The sequence below is a fragment of the Mya arenaria genome, chromosome 10 (genome assembly GCF_026914265.1).
Source record: "Mya arenaria isolate MELC-2E11 chromosome 10, ASM2691426v1".
Lineage (NCBI taxonomy): Eukaryota > Metazoa > Mollusca > Bivalvia > Myida > Myidae > Mya > Mya arenaria.
This window is the reverse complement of record NC_069131.1, coordinates 72,670,697-72,692,367: the sequence shown is the minus strand read 5'-3', so window position 1 is coordinate 72,692,367 and position 21,671 is coordinate 72,670,697. Positions and strand designations below refer to the sequence as shown.

Below are 21,671 nucleotides of genomic sequence, written 5' to 3'. Positions count from 1 at the left end.
TTTCTATAACTAATTTCTGTAATTGCGGACAATTTGCCAAATCAAGGGGAACATCCATGGTCACGTGCACTAAGCTGAGTTCTTTAAAATTGGAGAGAATTGCGACCCCCCAACAAAGGACAACTTCACCGGCGGTATTTCTTGTATTAGTTCAGGCTTTACGAAAACACAGAACTCTTCTAGACAAGACGGGTTGATGGTTACGTGGGACAGACGGGTATTATGTATAATTATGTTTGAGAGATGTGTGAGACCGCTGAGATCCAGGTGAGTATCGACAGGGAATGTCAATGCGTCAACCCGCAGTTCCTGAAGTGCATCACAACGTTGCATGTTACATACGACGCCTGTATCGGTCATAGTATCGGACGAGGTATTTCCTAGACCTAAATTATGTAATTGCTGACAATTTGCCAAATCAAGGGGACATCCATGATCACGTGCACTAAGCTGAGTTTTTTAAGATTGGAAGAGAATTGCGACCCGCCAACAAAGGACAACTTCACCGGCGGTATTTCTCGTATCAGTTCAGGCTTCACGTAAACCCAGAACTTTTCTAGGGAAGACGGATTGATGGTTACGCGGGACAGACGGGTGTTTTCTATACAGATCTTGGAGAGATGTGTAAAACCACTGAGATCCAGGTGAGTATCTGCAGGAAATGTCAATGCGTCATCCGCACAGTTCCTGAAGTGCATCACAACGTTGCATGCTACGTACAACACATATACCTGTTAAAGAATCGGATGAGGTATTTTTCATAACTAATTTCTGATATTGCGGACAATTTGCCAAATCAAGGGGAACATCCATGGTCACGTGCACTAAGCTGAGTTCTTTAAGATTGGAAGAGAATTGCGACCCGCCAACAAAGGACAACTTCACCGGCGGTATTTCTTGTATTAGTTCAGGCTTTACGTAAACCCAGAACTTCTCTAGACAAGACGGGTTGATGGTTACGCGGGACAGTCGGGTGTCATGTATAGTTATGTTTGAGAGATGTGTGAGACCGCTGAGATCCAGGTGCGTATCTGCAGGGAATGTCAATGTGTCAAGCCAGTTCCTGAAGTGCATCACAACGTTGCATGCTACGTACAACGCATATACCTGTTACAGAATCGGATGAGGTATTTTCCATAACTAATTGCTGTAATTGCGGACAATTTGCCAAATCAAGGGGAACATCCATGGTCACGTGCACTAAGCTGAGTTCTTTAAGATTGGAAGAGAATTGCGACCCGCCAACAAAGGACAACTTCACCGGCGGTATTTCTTGTATTAGTTCAGGCTTCACGTAAACCCAGAACTTCTCTAGACAAGACGGGTTGATGGTTACGCGGGACAGACGGGTATCCTGTATAGTTATGTTTGAGAGATGTGCGAGCCCGCTGAGATCCAGGTGAGTATCTGCAGGGAAGGTCAATGAGACAAGCTGCGTTCCTGAAGTGCATCACAACGTTGCATACGTACAACGCATATACCTGTTACAGAATCGGATGAGGTATTTCCCATAACTAATTGCTGTAATTGCGGACAATTTGCCAAATCAAGGGGAACATCCATGGTCACGTGCACTAAGCTGAGTTTTTTAAGATTGGAAGAGAATTGCGACCCGCCAACAAAGGACAACTTCATGGCGGTATTTCTTGTATTAGTTCAGGCTTTACGTAAACCCAGAACTCTCTAGACAAGACGGGTTGATGGTTACGCGGGACAGACGGGTGTCCTGTATAGTTATTGATGAGAGATGTGTACATTTCGAAAGTACGATATGGTCATCGCGAAACTTACATCTTCTACCAGTAAGTGCACCAATGAATTTGAGAAAAAGTTCGGTTCTATTGCTGTGGTAAATGAATAGTTGCTAATGAAAAGTGTTTCCAACTCAAGACCGCTTCCTTGCAAAAGTGCATGATCAGTTCCAATGCCTGAATCTGGGTTAAGCAGTGCGTGTTTCAACGTAATTCGTGGCTCTTTAATTCCATTGTCAAAACATTCTTTGTGGGTCATTGCAATTGTTGTTTGATAGGCAATTAGTTCGGATGTGTAAAATGCCATCTCTAACAAACAACCGTTTGCTTTCATTAAACATATCTACACACTTGCAACCTTGTTCATAGTTCATGACACATAAAAAACAACATATCGGGTGACACAACAGAACCAAAATTTTCTATGAATTTTCTCCAAATATCACTATCAAAACCATGCGAAGATAGAAACACACATGCAAGCATCTCCTTATAAGTCTGATGTAAAAATGTGTACACATTGCTCTCTCCTGATATAGTTTTCAAGCTTGTTTTCGAAAGAAGTCCAGATTTGAGAAGTACCGACGTTTCATCTTTCTTAAGTTTTCTTATTTGGTGTTCTTCTATTAAAGATTTATTATCGCCTAAGAGTGAATAAGCAGCCAGTTTTCCAATAGCGTAAATTAGTTTTGCTAAACCACAGCACGCGTAATTTCTTTCATCAAAACATTCGGGAAGTGCATGTGGTTGACCATTGTTCTTGTAATACTCACTGAGATCTTGTACGAGTGATTCCTCCTTCTTTTCGGTACTACGTAACATCAGTTCTATCATATTTGCATATACATGCGACCTTGTCTTACCAAGGTATGTCAGTCCGGTCTGACGAGGTACTACGTTGTACCGGAATCTGAACATAATCTGTGAACGGTTGCATTGTCCGAACATGTTTTATTCTCACTGCGTTTATCGTGATAGATACATAACAACTGCAGCGCAAACATTGGATTTTCGAGCTGAGATTCTAAACATTGAGTTTTGACAGCGTCTAAGAAATCATCTGTATCATATGATGTCTTGAAATGCTTGTTCAAACATTCGTTCGCAAGATTCACAAGTTGTTTGGACAAATCTTGTTTCATAACCTCAATTTGTGCATGTGTATATTTTTTTTGCATACTTATGTTTGCAAGTTTCCAAGGACGTGATGTAATGAGAACAGTATACTTTCTATTTACAGGCATAGACATTATCAAGGGAATTTTACATTCATCTAAGCCGTCTAAAATGAACAAACCGTTTTCTTTCGACAATATATTATCAAAGGCTTTATTATCCCGCGTTAACTTTGTGTCAACAGATTCCGTATGCGAGAAAATGATATCCTCTAATTTAGCGCATTGGTTTTCACGTAAATTGACGTAAAACAAATAAGTAAATTCCTTCAAATACTCAATAATGCTAGAAACGTTTTGGGTGCCACTAACCGTTGATTTCAGATCGGTCGTTCCCTCTTGAACCTTACACCACGATAAAACTAAAAACTTACAAAATGATGTCTTTCCAACACCAGCGTCTGCGGTGAGAAATATGATACCTTTCGAACTGAACAACTGTTCCAAATTCGAAAGAGGTTCTGTAGTCTGTTCTATTGATGTCTTGTCTTTATGAATCGACTGAAGAATAACCCTACTAATGTTTGGCCATAAATAGAGGTCCTCAAGTCCTGAATCTCCAGATCTAAGCAAGGACCAAGCGGTAGCGAGCAGTTATTTGTGCCATGATATACGATGAGACCTTTCTTCAGATCTGTAAAATAAAGGACCAAGCAATAGTGTGCAGTTGTTTTCCGGTGATACATGATAAGAGACTCCTTCAGATCTGAAAATAAAGGGCCAAACGTTAGCGTGCAGTTGTTTTCCGGTGATACATGATTAGAGACTCCTTCAGATCTGTAAAATAAAGGACCAAACGTTAGCGTGCAGTTGTTTTCCGGTGATACATGATTAAGACCTCCTTCAGATCTGTAAAATAAAGGGCCAAACGTTAGCGTGCAGTTGTTTTCCGGTGATACATGATTAGAGACTCCTTCAGATCTGTAAAATAAAGGACCAAACGTTAGCGTGCAGTTGTTTTCCGGTGATACATGATAAGATCCTCCTTCAGATCTGTTAAATAAAGGGCCAAACGTTAGCGTGCAGTTGTTTTCCGGTGATACATGATAAGATCCTCCTTCAGATCTGTTAAATAAAGGGCCAAACGTTAGCGTGCAGTTGTTTTCCGGTGATACATGATAAGATCCTCCTTCAGATCTGTTAAATAAAGCACCAAACGTTAGCGTGCAGTTGTTTTCCGGTGATACATGATTAGATCCTCCTTCAGATCTGTAAAATAAAGAGCCAAACGTTAGCGTGCAGTTGTTTTCCGGTGATACATGATAAGATCCTCCTTCAGATCTGTTAAATAAAGGACCAAACGTTAGCGTGCAGTTGTTTTCCGGTGATACATGATAAGATCCTCCTTCAGATCTGTTAAATAAAGGACCAAACGTTAGCGTGCAGTTGTTTTCCGGTGATACATGATAAGATCCTCCTTCAGATCTGTAAAATAAAGGGCCAAACGTTAGCGTGCACTTGTTTTCCGGTGATACATGATTAGATCCTCCTTCAGATCTGTAAATAAAGGGCCAAACGTTAGCGTGCAGTTGTTTTCCGGTGATACATGATTAGATCCTCCTTCAGATCTGTAAAATAAAGGGCCAAACGTTAGCGTGCAGTTGTTTTCCGGTGATACACGATAACAGTCGCAGTAAGATCTGTAAAATAAAGGGCCAACCGTTAGCGTGCAATTGTTTTCCGGTGATACACGATAACAGTCGCAGTAAGATCTGTAAAATAAAGGGCCAAGCGTTAGCGTGCAGTTGATAATTCGGTGATACTTGATAAAAGCAACCGTCAGATATGTTTAATGAAGGACCAAGCGCTAGCGTGCAGTTGTTTTTTTGGTGATACAGGATAACAGTCGCCGTCAGATCATTATCATGGAAACCAGAGAACGGTGTTCCTGCTTTATAGAGTATTTTTCTTCGATTACTAATATCGTATATTATACCTCACATAAATTTATCATTTCTTTATATATATAATCTCGATCGGTTCGTATATCACAGTATTTTGATGAAAATTCAGTTTTATGACGTCAGCGGTCAATATTATATTTTGGGCCGGTCTGGACCTCGCCGAAAATGTAATATGGACCGCTGATGTCATACGATTTGATAGTGCGGCTTGCTATTTTCACAACGGCGAAAAACATGTCGCAAGTAAACATTATCAGGTTTGTTAAAAAACACATTTAAATCGCTTTAAAAATATTGACTTATAATGAAAAGTGTTCGGTATAATATAAGAAATATAACACACCACCTCGGCCATATGGCATATTAAGGACCGGTCAGTCAGCCCCCGAAGGTGAATGGATCTCGGCTAGTGCCTGAGTCCATATACACCAGTGGTGGCTGAATGGCCGGTCCTTATAATGTCATATGACCCTCAGTGGTGTGTTATATTTCTTAAGTAAGATCCCTGCCCGAAACACACATTTTTAAATACACATGAATGTATTGTAAAATAAATAAACGTTTTATAAATACAATTCGATGATAGAAAGACCATTGATGCAACACATCAAAGGGTGCCAAATTTAGCATGTAAAGTTCGTTGGAAATGAATGACAAACGAATTATAAAAATAGCTTTTTTAAATAATATTCTTTCATCGGTTTTAATTAAACACCACGTGACGGCTCTCGTCCAGTCTGTGTCTTACAAATAGAGTGGGAATGATACGCCGAGAAGCCGATCGTGATGTACACTGTGATATATGTATCCGTAACGTGATATATTGCGATACGGTTCTTTTAATATTAGTTTTAAATATTATTTTTCCGGTGTCAATTACAAACACCACGTGACTACTCTCGTCCAGACAATGTGTATATTGCGATAGATTATTTTTTTTACAGTTGAATGATTTTTGACAATATGATTTATTCATTTGTTGTAAACGTTGAAACAATACAAAATTATTCAATGCTACATGCAGCTAATAATTACAGTAAAAAAGGATCGCACTTTTAACGAGATGATGCATTATTCTGATTTTGTTGAATCAAGTCTTGCATTTAACTATTTTTACGTCTTATTTGCATAATGTCGGTCATTTGGTCCAATGACCATACTTACTCACAAATAAGATGTAACGTAATTCATGCAATTGTTTTGATTACCAAAAAAGAAAATAAATATCGAAAACAATGTTTTTGTTTTAATTGTGGTCAATTTTAATTTGGGAGTAACAGTACATCTTTAACAACAAATTTGATATTAAAAGATTGAGAGCGTGTTCCCATGCCGTATGAACGCAAAAAGGCACGCAAAATTATTAATGAAGTTTTCTTGCAGAAAGCCTCAATATTATTTCAAAACAAACCACTGACCTGATTTAAACGAGGTCTGTTCATCTTCATTCAACCCTTTTATGTTCTGGAGGGCTTTGTCTTCAGCATCTTGTATAGCATGGACGCCTACATCTGTCTCGTACTGGAGCACGTCACCAAGGACCGACGCTTTCCTCTCTAATTCATGTTTAACTATACTTCCAACATCTTGTATACGGTCGATGGTAACTTCAGCTTCATTTTCAAGCACTTCGACGAAATCCCCAGTTTCTCTCTCTAACGCACGTTGCTGTTCAGCCATTATTGCTTGCTCTGTTCAACAGGTCAAGTGCTGCTTCGATGTCTGAACGTCCAATCACAAGTTCGTCTCTCTCCAGCTGTGAAATAAACTATTGCTATATTAATTATTAGCGTGTGTTTCAACGTCAACGTACACCCAACTGCAAGACATAAAATGCATGTACACTTTGAACATTAACCGATCATCTATATCCAGAATTCCACAAAGTCTTACCTTATAGAGCTGGTCTACGGCATCTTGCGCACGGATATTGTCTTTGTTGGATGTGGAGTCAGAAAATAAGGCCTTCAGATCAGACAGCCAGACCTTTATGTTATCGTCAGTACCCTCAAGTTTCGGAGCATCACGGACCTACAATACGGATACATCATTGTATGTGCATTGAAATTAACTGAATCATTTATGAAGCGTTGGAGAACGTAAGCTAAAGGTAAAACATCATCTTAAGAAGCACGTAAGCTAAGGGTATAAAGTCAGTTAACCATTCCTTAAAGTCAGCGTACTACTACTACTACTGCTGCTGCTGCTGCTGCTGCTGCTGCTGCTGCTGCTGCTGCTTCTACTACTGATTATGATTATAATAATAATAATAATAATAATAATAATAATAATAATAATAATAATAATAATAATAACCAGAAAAAATATATATTGTGCAAGGTGTACAACTGCACATTACTAGCTAGCTATTATGTTTCAATCAATTCCTTCAAGTAGTTTTTGATACCAGTCTGCATTATAAAACAAATAAACAAGGGGAAAACCTTTTTCAAAGTATGTGCCTCAGAGTCATAATCACAACTTCACATCGGTTTCTATGTATGTGCCAAGTTTCAATCTATATTTGAGTAAGAAAGGACTTTGTTTACATCATTATACCTTGCAGGGTACTCAACTTAACATTGCTGTCAATCTATGTGCCAAGTTTCAATCTATATTTGAGTAAGAACCAGGACTTTGTTTACATCATTATACCTTGCAGGGTACTCAACTTAACATTGCTATCAATCTATGTGCCAAGTTTCAATCTATATTTGAGTAAGAACCAGGACTTTGTTTACATCATTATACCTTGCAGGGTACTCAACTTAACATTGCTATCAATCTATGTTCCAAGTTTCAATCTATATTTGAGTAAGAACCAGGACTTTGTTTACATCATTATACCTTGCAGGGTACTCAACTTAAAATTGCTATCAATCTATGTTCCAAGTTTCAATCTATATTTGAGTAAGAACCAGGACTTTGTTTACATCATTATACCTTGCAGGGTACTCAACTTAACATTGCTATCAATCTATGTGCCAAGTTTCAATCTATATTTGAGTAAGAACCAGGACTTTGTTACATCATTATACCTTGCAGGGTACTCAACTTAACATTGCATCAATCTATGTGCCAAGTTTCAATCTATATTTGAGTAAGAACTAGGACTTTTTACATCATTATACCTTGCAGGGTACTCAACTTAACATCGCTATCAATCTATGTGCCAAGTTTCAATCTATATTTGAGTAAGAACCAGGACTTTGTTTACATCATTATACCTTGCAGGGTACTCAACTTAACATTGCTATCAATCTATGTGCCAAGTTTCAATCTATATTTGAGTAAGAACCAGGACTTTGTTTACATCAATTACCTTGCAGGGTACTCAACTTAACATCGATATCAATCTATGTTCCAAGTTTCAATCTATATTTGAGTAAGAACCAGGACTTTGTTTACATCATTATACCTTGCAGGGTACTCAACTTAACATTGCAATCAATCTATGTGCCAAGTTTCAATCTATATTTGAGTTAAAACCAGGACTTTGTTTACATCATTATACCTTGCAGGGTACTCAACTTAACATTGCTATCAATCTATGTGCCAAGTTTCAATCTATATTTGAGTAAGAACCAGGACTTTGTTTACATCATTATACCTTGCAGGGTACTCAACTTAACATCGATATCAATCTATGTTCCAAGTTTCAATCTATATTTGAGTAAGAAACCAGGACTTTGTTTACATCATTATACCTTGCAGGGTACTCAACTTAACATTGCAATCAATCTATGTGCCAAGTTTCAATCTATATTTGAGTTAAAACCAGGACTTTGTTTACATCATTATACCTTGCAGGGTACTCAACTTAACATTGCTATCAATCTATGTGCCAAGTTTCAATCTATATTTGAGTAAGAACCAGGACTTTGTTTACATCATTATACCTTGCAGGGTACTCAACTTAACATTGCTATCAATCTATGTGCCAAGTTTCAATCTATATTTGAGTAAGAACCAGGACTTTGTTTACATCATTATACCTTGCAGGGTACTCAACTTAACATTGCTATCAATCTATGTGCCAAGTTTCAATCTATATTTGAGTAAGAACCAGGACTTTGTTTACATCATTATACCTTGCAGGGTACTCAACTTAACATTGCTATCAATCTATGTGCCAAGTTTCAATCTATATTTGAGTAAGAACCAGGACTTTGTTTACATCATTATACCTTGCAGGGTACTCAACTTAACATTGCTATCAATCTATGTGCCAAGTTTCAATCTATATTTGAGTAAGAACCAGGACTTTTTACATCATTATACCTTGCAGGGTACTCAACTTAACATTGCTATCAATCTATGTGCCAAGTTTCAATCTATATTTGAGTAAGAACCAGGACTTTGTTTACATCATTATACCTTGCATGGTACTCAACTTAACATTGCTATCAATCTATGTGCCAAGTTTCAATCTATATGAGTAAGAACCAGGACTTTGTTTACATCATTATACCTTGCAGGGTACTCAACTTAACATTGCTACAATCTATGTGCCAAGTTTCAATCTATATTTGAGTAAGAACCAGGACTTTGTTTACATCATTATACCTTGCAGGGTACTCAACTTAACATTGCTATCAATCTATGTGCCAAGTTTCAATCTATATTTGAGTAAGAACCAGGACTTTGTTTACATCATTATACCTTGCAGGGTACTCAACATTGCTATCAATCTATGTTCCAAGTTTTAATCAATTACTCCAACAAGTTTTTAAGTAAGTGTATGGACAAAGTTTGCAGTATAACTTTATGACAATGGACAAAGGGAGATTAATTTACAACAAAGTACCCCGAAGTTATAATAAGTTTTATTTTTTTAGTTCTGCTGCGGACAAAGTTTGAAGAAGAGTATAATGACAAATACAATATGTCGGCCTTCCAGTCAAAGGGGAAACATAATAATGATGATATTTATAATACATTTATTTTCAGTTGGTAACGCATTTAGAATATGTAATAACACAATACATCTTAGGACATTACATACAGCACACAGCTAATTTACAATGTGGCCATCTTTATAAAACATCAGTTAACCCTTAAAGGATGTAAACTCAATGTATATCACCAGTGAACCGTTAGTGGACGTAAGCTAAAGTTATAACGTCATTCGATGATTTTAAATGGACGTACGCTATAAGTATAACGTCAGTTAACCGTAAATTGACGCAGCTAAAGGTATTACATTAGTCAATTGACGTAAACTATAAGTAAAACGTCAGTTCACCGTAAAAGAACGCTGCTTAAGGTAGTACATCATTCAACAGTTAATGGACGTCAGCTACACAAGTATAACGTGAGTTATACGTAAAAGAACCCATTTAAGGTAGTACATCATTCAACAGTTAATGGACGTAAGCTATAAAGTATAACGTCAGTAAACCGTAAAAGAACGCGGCCAAAGGTATTACATTAGTCAACAGTAAGTGGACGTTATCTATAAGTATAACGTCAGTAAACCGTAAAAGAACGCAGCCAAAGGTATTACATAAGTCAACAGTTAGTGGACGTTATCTATAAGTATAACGTCAGTAAACCGTAAAAGAACGCAGCCAAAGGTATTACATTAGTCAACAGTTAATGGACGTTATCTATAAGTATAACGTCAGTAAACCGTAAAAGAACGCGGCCAAAGGTATTACATTAGTCAACAGTTAGTGGACGTTATCTATAAGTATAACGTCAGTAAACCGTAAAAGAACGCAGCCAGAGGTATTACATCAGACAACAGTTAATGGACGTTATTTAGAGATTAATATATGGCCGCACGGGGCCAATGAGTGATAATAGCCCCGGCATGTGGATAATGGCCCGAGGGCTTTAGCCCGAGGGCCATTATCGATATGCCGGGGCTATTATCACTCATTGGCCCCGCGCGGCCATATATTAATCTCTAAGTATAACGTCAATAAACCGTAAAAGAATGCAGCCAAAGGTATTACATTAGTCAACAGTTAATGGACGTAAGCTATAAAGTATAACGTCAGTAAACCGTAAAAGAACGCAGCCAAAGGTATTACATTAGTCAACAGTTAATGGACGTTATCTATAAGTATAACGTCAGTAAACCGTAAAAGAATGCCGTAAAAGAACGCGGCCAAATGTATTACATTAGTCAACAGTTAGTGGACGTTATCTATAAGTATAACGTCAGTAAACCGTAAAAGAACGCAGCCAAATGTATTACATTAGTCAACAGTTAATGGACGTTATCTATAAGTATAACGTCAGTAAACCGTAAAAGAACGCGGCCAAAGGTATTACATTAGTCAACAGTTAGTGGGCGTTATCTATAAGTATAACGTCAATAAACCGTAAAAGAACGCAGCCAAAGGTATTACATAAGTCAACAGTTAATATTAACACCTCAACTTCCATTCCTTAAATGAACTGCCTTTCGGCAATTGCGTTCATCAATCGATGAACGCAACATCTTCGGATATGTTCGGATCGTAATTCATTGCATAACAATATACATAAAAGCTATTGATCTTGTTATTGGTTGTATTGTGTCTGCAGGTCCCGTAAAATATAGATCAACATTTTTAAAAGTGTTCGTTTATTATATTTTAAATACATTACCAGAAGTGTTTCAATTTTACGTTTTAAAGTGATTTCAAGTGGTTGATCTTTTCCTGCGTTATTGTGACGTCATTTGAAAAACTGTTTCCGGTTATAGTCGGGTCGTTCTATTTACAGAATGGGTAAGAACGGATTACTGAAAGGTTTTCTTAAATGAAATGAAGTACTTTTTTTAACAATTCTTGAATGAAATAATGAACTATTGGTGTAAATATAAGGAATGAATTGCGGGGTTGATGTCATTATCGGGGATATAAACGCAATTGGGTTGGTCAAAGTACGCGTGGAGTCCTTCGGACTCCACACATTGACCAACCCAATTGCGTTCATACCCCGATAATGACATCAACCCCGCAATTCATTCCTTAAATGGACGTAAGCTATAAGTATAACGTCAATAAACCGTAAAAGAAGGCGGCCAAAGGTATTACATTAGCAAACAATGCGAATGTCTGTCGGACATGTCCGGTATATTTCAATTTTGACCGACGAAACTTTTGTTTTGGTCGGTCACAATGTCCGGTGGAAAATTAAAGTCAGCACCGTTTAATTTTCGGAAAATTTACTTTCAGTTTCTAAATAAATGTTCAGAGTTATTTTTATATCATGATTATTCAGCGTGTTAATCCGTGTTTCACTATTTGTAAACCCTGTTTCGACATGTTTCCGTAAAAGCCGATAAAACGCGTAAGGTTCCGATTTCAGTTCGCACTCTAATACTTTTATTTTACGGAAATGTTCGGAAATTACAAAATTCCGTATGTAGTGGTTCCCGGCATTCGTGTTAATTTAAATATGATGATTAATATACCGAGCTGACTTTCTTTCCGCTCGGTTTAACATTGCCAATAACATAACTCTACTTTCGTTTTTATCATAAATGTTGTGCCTGAGTTTGACTTGTAGTACAATTCGTTACATTTTATAACCGTATTGTATCTTTAATTTAAAGATGAATTAAAAGAGTAAGATCTAGATGTTCCATGGATAGACGAACCAGATATGAGTTTTTTTGGGGAGGCAAGGGAAGAAAAAAAAGACATTTAGAAGATCCGAATATTGATTTTTTTTACATTATGTTTGGCTTTTTTTGTAATTTATTATAGTTCTGTAGGACAAATCTAACCAAAAATATCTAAACCTGTTATAATGGGGAATTACAAAACTTATTTAAAAAAGAGGCTTAAAATCAAGGTTTAGGCTGATGTAACTGAATACTGTTTGTAACATTGCGACAGGTAAAAATTTGGTGCGACAGGTAAACTTTCAGTGTTTACCTGTCGCAATGTCCTGTGAAGAAGAAAAAGTTTTCGCGTTGTCTGCATTAGTCAACAGTTAATGGACGTTAGCTATAAGTATAACGTCAGTAAAAGAACGCAGCCAAAGGTATTACATTAGTCAACAGTTAATGGACGTTATCTGTAAGCATAACGTCAATAAACCGTAAAGAATGCAGCCAAAGGTATTACATAAGTCAACAGTTAATGGACGTAAGCTATAAGTATAACGTCAATAAACCGTAAAAGAATGCAGCCAAAGGTATTACATTAGTCAACAGTTAATGGACGTTATCTATAAGTATAACGTCAGTAAACCGTAAAAGAACGCAGCCAAATGTATTACATTAGTCAACAGTTAATGGACGTTATCTATAAGTATAACATCAGTAAACCGTAAAAGAACGCGGCCAAATGTATTACATTAGTCAACAGTTAGTGGACGTTATCTTTAAGTATAACGTCAGTAAACCGTAAAAGAACGCTGCTTGAGGTAGTACATTAGTCAACAGTTAATGGACGTTATCTATAAGTATAACGTCAGTAAACCGTAAAAGAACGCAGCTAAAGGTATTACATTAGTCAACAGTTAATGGACGTTATCTATAAGTATAACGTCAGTAAACCGTAAAAGAACGCAGCTAAAGGTATTACATTAGTCAACAGTTAATGGACGTTATCTATAAGTATAACGTCAGTAAACCGTAAAAGAACGCAGCCAAATGTATTACATTAGTCAACATTAATGGACGTTATCTATAAGTATAACGTCAATAAACCGTAAAAGAACGCAGCCATAGGTATTACATTAGTCAACAGTTAATGGACGTTATCTATAAGTATAACGTCAATAAACCGTAAAAGAACGCAGCCAAATGTATTACATTAGTCAACAGTTAATGGACGTTATCTATAAGTATAACGTCAATAAACCGTAAAAGAACGCGGCCAAATGTATTACATTAGTCAACAGTTAATGGACGTAAGCTCAAAGTTAAACCTCCGTTTTTTGTACGTGTAATAAAGAAATGGTTTCCATTAACTGTAAATAGCGGTACGGTAAAGCTATTACGCCAGTTGAACAGTTAATGAACGTCAGCTAAGGGTATAACATGCGTTCACATCTAACAGATTAAGTTAACGGACGTGAGGTAAAGGTACAACGTCCGTTAATAGTGAATGCTTATGTATTTCATCTGTCAACCGTTTGGACGAAAGTTGGAGGTATAACGTCCGTCAATTGTTAACGTACGTAAACCGTTATTGGACGTACGGAAAGTGTACAACAAGGTAAAACATCCGTTATCATTTAACGTTAGTAAGTTTAAGGAATAAAGTCCAACTGATAATGGACGTAGGCTACAGATATACCGTCTGTTAACTGTAAATGAATGCAGATAAAGCGGTTAACTCTTTATTGACGTAAACGAAAGTTTTAACATTCGCTTGCGCTGACAGACGTGAGGTAAAGGTATTACGTCCGTTTATCGTAAATGGCCATGAACTTAAGGTATAAAGTCCGTTAATACGGTCCTAAGCTAAATGTTTGACTTCATTTTACCATTATCAGCCGTAGGCAAATTTTATTACACCTGGCGAATGTAAAAAAATGTTTATGACGTCCGTTATGCCAATACGGACGAACGCTAAAGAATTACTTCTATCAAACGCTATCAAACTTAAAAACGCACAACGTGCTTGACCGTAAACAGACGTTTGACAGAGTCATATACGTTAACCGTTTCCGGAAGTTAGTTAAAGGAATAACATGTATCCGAATCCGTGCACATACGTAAGCTAAAATTATAACAGCAGTTAACTGTCGATGGACGTGAGCAAAAAGCATATCTTCCTTAAAACGTAATCGACCATGAGCTTAAGGTATTACGTCTGTAAATGATTATCTGACGTTAGCGAAAAGTATAACGTCCATTAACCGTTAACGGACGTAAGCAAAACATATATTATACCATAACCGTTAAAGGCTGTGATCTATAACATATGTTAAAATATGGGCATAAGCTTAATTAAAGCTGCACTCTCACAGATTGAATGTTTTTGAAACTTTTTTTTATTTTTTGTCTTGGAACGAGCCATTTTTTTGCAAAAATCCATGGAAACCAGTTAAATAAGACTGCTGACAAAAAATTAGATCGCATATTTTTATATTTCAGTTCAAAAATTGATGTGTTATGCATTTTTCTTAAACCGTTAGTAACGGTTTAGGCAATAAAACATTAATTTTCGAACGGAAATATGAAAAAATGCGATCTGATTTTTTGTCAGCAATCTTATATCATTGGTTTGCAGATATTTACGCAAACATTTGCTCCTTCCAAGACAAAATAAAAAAGTTTTAAAAATGGTTAATCTTTGAGAGTGCAGCTTTAAGATACAACGTCCAAAAACCGTAAATCGACGTTAGCTAAGGGTATAACATCCCTTAACCGTTAGTCAACGTGAACTAAAGGTTAAACGTCCGTTACCCAATAATAGCCTTTTACGGACGTAAGATTAAGATTTAACGTTAGTTAACATTTAAAGAACGTAAGCTGAATATAAAGCGTCCCCCAATCTTGGATTGACGTAAGCTAAAAGTATACAGTAACGTCAGTTTTAACCGTTAAATGAACCCAGCTCTAGTTAATACAACAATTAAGTTGGTACGACCCTATGGGCATCATTTCAAACTAATTTTAAAAAATCTTTACCGTCAAATAACAATTTTTATCCCACCTCCGATTTCAGATCTTTGTACGCAATGCTTCGTTATGTGCCGTGGGCAATTTGGCTACGAAAATCTCGTTATCATGAATAGTTAATGAGGCAGTTTCATGGTTCCGCAAAGTACCAGATGCTTTACAGTTGAAAAATATTCTGGCGATTTCCGGATATAAACCGGTCCGCATTCTCAGTACAGAAATATTTGGCAGTAGTCAAGACCACACGGCCACGGAGACTGCTTACACTGTGAAGTTATTGAACAATATTTGAGTGTAACATGCGAATTCATCCGAAGAAGAGTTGTCTCTCCTGCCTCATGTGTATTCATTAAAACGAGATTTTGTCAGTCAATTGTCCCACGGTATTTATGAAGTGGAACGGAAGAAAGTGCCGTGGTTGCCGACGATGGGTGACAGTTAATATTTGCTTTCAGAAATGGTACATTATTGATCACATCATCAACAAATATAATCAATCTGTACTGAAATAGCCATATGGTATGACAATTTTAGCATACTGTTTTGACCGCGTACAAATTGGAACATAGACATTTTAAAGCAAAGTTGTAGAAAAACAAATAAGCTGTTCTTTGTTAGTAACTAACTTTTTAATCTTTTGGGAACATTTTGCCAAAACATCTAAATGTTTTACCGTCTCTTTAAAAAAATAGAGTTCGAAATACCCAACCACATATTTCATCCGGGCCTGAAAGTTATGGGGTTTTTTTAAATCAAATATTTGTGTGTAGAAAAGTATTTAATTATTTCTTGATATTTTTTATAAACTTCCGTATAAGATGTAAGCTAAAACAGTAAAAAAAAAAAAGAAATATACGTGCTTCTGGGTGGATTCGAACCCCTTCGTTGAAGCCCTAAAAAGATTTGTAGAGCTATGCTTAACAACATAGGCTAAATCATTTATATTGAAGGGTGGAGGTGTTCACTATGGGTGTGCTACCTTAACCTTAGATGGTATTCAGCTTTTAAGGTTTAAAGTCCGTTAAACGTTAATCATTTTGAGCTTTAGGTAGAACGTCCGTTTGCCGTTAATGGTCATGGGCTATATGTATGACTATAAGTTTCTAGCACATCGGATAGGCATTTCCGGTGAATTCAGCCGTGCTGGGAAACTCCATCTGGCATCCCCCCATGTCAGATGAGTCACGCGCTGTGACGTATTACTTTTCATTTCTTTTATTTTACATTTAATCTAACCATAATTATAAGTTGTCAGTAGATGAGTTCCATAACTATTAACTTTACAAAAACACACCTACAAAACAAAACAAAATAACCCTTAAAAGACGTGATACTGAAGGACCTTCTTGACGTATGCAGTGAATAAATATTAATGCGCGTCATGACGTCAGCTAACATCATCGCACGTGCTTTTTGGTGAAATTTACAAAACTGCGCTTTTCTATGCATTTTTCACAAAAAAAAGTGTAATTCAAGGTATGCTAGAAAAATATTATCATGTGTGTCCGTTCCGGATCGAAAAATCCGACCCGAGGGCACCTGCGTTGCCAGGTAACGAGGCTTGCCGAGTTACCTGCTACGCAGCGTGCCCGAGGGTCGGATTTTTCGATCCGGAACGGACACACATGATAGATATTTTTTCTAGCATGCCTTAAATTACATTTTTGGCAAAGAAAATACATAAGAAAGCGCGTTTTTGTACATTTCACCAAAAAGCGCGTGCGATGATGTTTACTGACGTCATGACGCGCAGTAATTTGTATTCACTGCATACGTCAATAAGTTCCTTCGCTATCACGTCCTTTAATGGTTATTTTGTTTTGTTTTTAAGGAATATTTTTGTAATGTTAATGTTAATGGAACTCATCTATTGAAATCTCATAACTATGGTTACATTAAGTGTTAAATAAAAGAAATTGAAAGTATTACGTCACAGCGCGTGACTCATCTGGCATGGGGGGATGCCAGATGGAGTTTTCCAGCACGGCTGAAATCACCGGAAATGCCTATCCGGTGTGCTTGAAGAGTTTTTCCAGCACCGGTCACATGACCGGAAACACACGTCCGGTATGCAAGGATTCCGTATTCCGTTAATAGACGTAAGTTTAAGGTTAAACGTCCTTTAACTGTTTACGACAAAAACGGTATAACGCCTCTTACAACGTGAGCTAAAGGTCTAACATCAATAAACCGTTTATTGACTTAAGTTAAAAGTATATTGTCAGTCATAAATGGACGTGCACTAAATGTTAAACATCCATTAACCTTGAATAAATTTAATGTTAAGGTATAGCCTCTATGAACCGTTAATTGGCATTGTTTAATGGCTTAACATCATTTAAGCCTAAATAGACATTCGCTAATTTTATAATAAAAGCTTTATTATAATTGACGTAACGTAAGGTTTAACGTCCGTTAACCGTTAATGGACGTAGGCTAAAGCTATAACGTATGTTTACTTTCAATGAATGTAAGCTTAAGGTAAAACTTAAGTACATTAAAAGTGCTGAGTGCGTTATAAATAACATTACTTATCTGCATTTCACGATAAAATAATGAGCTCATTAAGAAGATCTAGCAGGTGAGGCCCGCGTTATTTGAGTCGACTAGGTAGTTGTTTAAAGTCAGATATTTCTCCCTCAAATAGAGGTCAGAGTAGCAATACGCCAGATAGTTAGGGTCTCCCTATTCCTATAAACGATTAAGACAAAATGCCTGCATACTAACACGACGAGATAGGTAAGCAAACGTCAATAATTGTGTGACCCAATTTATGCAAAAATATAGTGAACGGAACAATGACAGCACGAGGCAAAAACATTGACAGTGTCACAACATTTAACACAACAAGCTGCATATTGAGAAATATATTTACCATGTTTTTCGTTAACGTTATTCCAAAATCTGTCCCAATTCACGTGACAGGGCGATAGAGCCATAAAACGTTTCAGTATTCTACCACTTCTAACATATATTTTAATTCCTCGGCACATATTTACAATAAAAATAAACCGCGTGTAATCACTGAGAAAGTTGACAGCAATGACGTCATTTTCAAAGAATCTTCCTTATTCTATAGTCTATTTCAGTATGTTTCTCTGTATTAAGGGATAGTTGCTTAGTGTACAGTACCAACTGTTCAAGCATGTATACAGTTTGAGGAATCACGTGACTGAAAGGGTGGGTTCTTACACACAGGCGTCTGGCTCATTGTTTGTGTCTAAAATGTTGATAAATATAATTTCGGGTATATATAATGCTATAAACAACACCACTGAAGATATGTAATGTCTTTGGCATACAAGAAAATAACAAGGTATGTAAATCAAACATACAGGAGTCCAGGTTTTTTTTCAAATTTCTAAATCAACATAGAAACAGTGAATTGTTAAACAGGTGACATGAAAATAGGAATGAAAACCCTTTAAAATGGTATGCGATATGTTGATATAACTATTGTTTTAGACAAACAAGCCAAATTCAATGACCCGTTCTTGTCTTTTCTGTAATCGGAAACAGCAAATTCCTGTCTTCAATGTGCACCCGAGTAAACAGCACTATTTACATAAATATTTAAGTGATTTATGCTTCTGTGTATAGATAATACAATTCCATTCAGAAATATCACAAAATAACTAATGCATGCTATTTGACACAAACAATGAACATGAATAACCACTAATGGGTCACATGAGTCAGACGCCTGTGTTCTCACATGAATAAGCACGGGTCACAACCGATGTAAACAATCAAGTAGGTGACGTTAACATCTAAATTATTGTTTTCTCAAAAATAGATGTGAAAATATTTCTAAGCCTATAAGACTATGCTATTTTCTGCTTCTACACGTGTAAAATATTTTAGATTTGTTTGTATTTTAATAATGCAATCATTGGCCAAAATTTCAATTTGACGGAATTTGTAGAACGATGCAATGCTGAAATTTTCGCCTAAAGCTTTAAAATTAAACATTGGAGTATCAGTGTGTGTATACCACGTGATTAAATGCGTCATAAATGCTATGTCAGAAGGATAAATTTTGCTTCGAATGATGCCTTAAAACAAAAATACATTTTCTTTCTCTCCACCGTTATGAAACAAAGCCCCCCCCCCCCCCAAATTGTCCAAGTTATCTTTTTATTTCAATATAGGCGAAAAAAGTAATGAAATTTGTAACCGCCCTGCAACACTTTATCCTAATAAATTTCTGTTCTGAGGTTGGGCCGCAAGTCAAAAGTTTACGCTCCTAAGTTACGCCCCCTATAACGTCGAATCCTGGTGCAGCCCCTGATGTTTTAAAGATAAGCAAAGGACAGTATTTACAGAAAAGAGATTTCCAGCTATCTTGTGAAGTGTTGTATAATATTATGCTTAGAGGGTTATAAAGTTAGTGTTGTACTGAAACAAAATGAATTAGTGATATTTAATTGTATTATGTTCTTAAAACTAAGTTTAAAAAACAAATCAAAAACAAAACAAACAATAACATTGGACTAACAAGGTCCCAGTCTCGACATAAAATAATAAACCAAAATAAATTAATGTTTGAATTTAAACAAATAAAATAAATGTTCAACATTAGTATCAATTATAGAGTAAACTATGTGGAAGCCTGCTTAACTCATTGCCTGTTTCCCAGGACAAAGTTGAAACAGGCTATACATTCCTTAGGTACGATCTCATAAGAAAAACAGCAGAATGGACGATATCGTTAATATTTTGACCTTATTTTAAAGCTGCACTCTCACAGATATACCATTTTTACAACTTTTTATTTTTTGTCTTGGAAAGAGCAAATTTTTGCGTAAATATCTGCAAACCAATGATATAAGATTGCTGACAAAAAATCAGATCGTAGATTATTATATTTCCGTTCGAAAATTAATGTTTTATGGCTTAAACCGTTACTAACGGTTTAAGAAATACGCATAAAACATCAATTTTGGAACTTAAATATAAAAATCTGCGATCTGATTTTTTTGTCAGCAATCTTATATAACTGGTTTCCATTGATTTTCGCAAAAAATGACTCATTCCAAGAAAAAAAATAAAAAAAATTGTCAAAACGTTCAATCTGTGAGAGTGCAGCTTTAAAGGAAACGGCAAGTTGAAGGGATTTCTTAGTACGGAGATTAAATCATCTTAGTACCCAATTTATTCATGCAAGCTTTTCCACGTTATCAAGAAAAACATGAATACCTTTTTATAATTGAAAATTTTAATGACCTTTAAGTGACTCGCTCATGTTTCTGAACCAAAAAATTTGTTTTCCCGGTAATGCAATTGTACACACTTATTTTGTCATTATTTTACTCTATGATATCGAAATTGCAGAAAAACTAGCGTTATAGCATAAATAAGTATTTTGGTTTTAGTGCCGGTAAAGTCAAGAAAAAAAAGAAAACAGCCGGCTAGTCCACACGGCCACCGGAACTTTAACAAAAGTGGAGGATATGTTGATCTGTAAAGGATACATTGATAACATCACGTGATAATGTCAATTAACCAATCACGCAACACCACATCGGTAATTCATTTTCAATCGCGTAATTAACGCTTATGAAAAATGTGGTCTTTAAAAACGACATTTAAGCAAATATCAACATTTGCTGAAGGGTTTAGGTATTTTTGTTTAAGCACTCCTTATGATTTGCCAAACTTTATTTCGGAATTAAAAACACAACATTTTACAAACCATGTGCGAGTCACATTAAAGAAGGATGATTACTCACGTAATATCTAACACTCTCTTTCCAATATTAACATCGAATTCCAGTCCTCTTCCTTTGAAGCATTTTCAAGCACCAAATTGATTATGTAATTATAATGAGTCCTGTCCCTCTGGAGGTTCGTTGTGAATGGTGAATTTCAAAACAAACTTGTATCTTTTATATACTCCAGATCATTGTCAAATGGCGTGATTTTCAAAATCGGTGAAGGTAAAGAATAACATGTTCGAGGGTCATTCAAAAAGGACTTAATCAGAAAAGCAGATAATTCATTGCGTATCAGTGCCGTAGCCAGACTTAAAAAAAAACACCGAGGCAGAACGGTCTAGGGGATTCCGGGGGCACGCACCCTCGCCCTTTTGCAAGATGGGATTTCCAGCATTCTGGAGTATCTTTGGTGGAATTAAATGCATAAAAATGTTACATAAAAATATAACATTTCAACATTTTTAGTGCTATAACTTTTGATACAGTTGAAGTTAATTCTACACGGTTAACATACATTTAGACGAAACAAATGTGCATTTAGAAGA

At 36.3% G+C, this 21,671-nt stretch overlaps 1 long non-coding RNA gene across 1 annotated transcript; it reads right to left on the bottom strand.

Annotated features, from left to right (window-relative positions):
* Window positions 1-2,150: 2,150 nt before the first annotated feature.
* LOC128205299 (uncharacterized) lies at window positions 2,151-21,292 on the bottom strand. The gene is made up of 4 exons (XR_008256213.1): window positions 21,142-21,292; window positions 6,724-6,861; window positions 6,249-6,586; window positions 2,151-3,560 (listed from the first exon to the last, which is right to left on the bottom strand). It is a non-coding gene; the product is annotated as an uncharacterized LOC128205299 (long non-coding RNA).
* Between the last annotated feature and the right edge of the window lie 379 nt (window positions 21,293-21,671).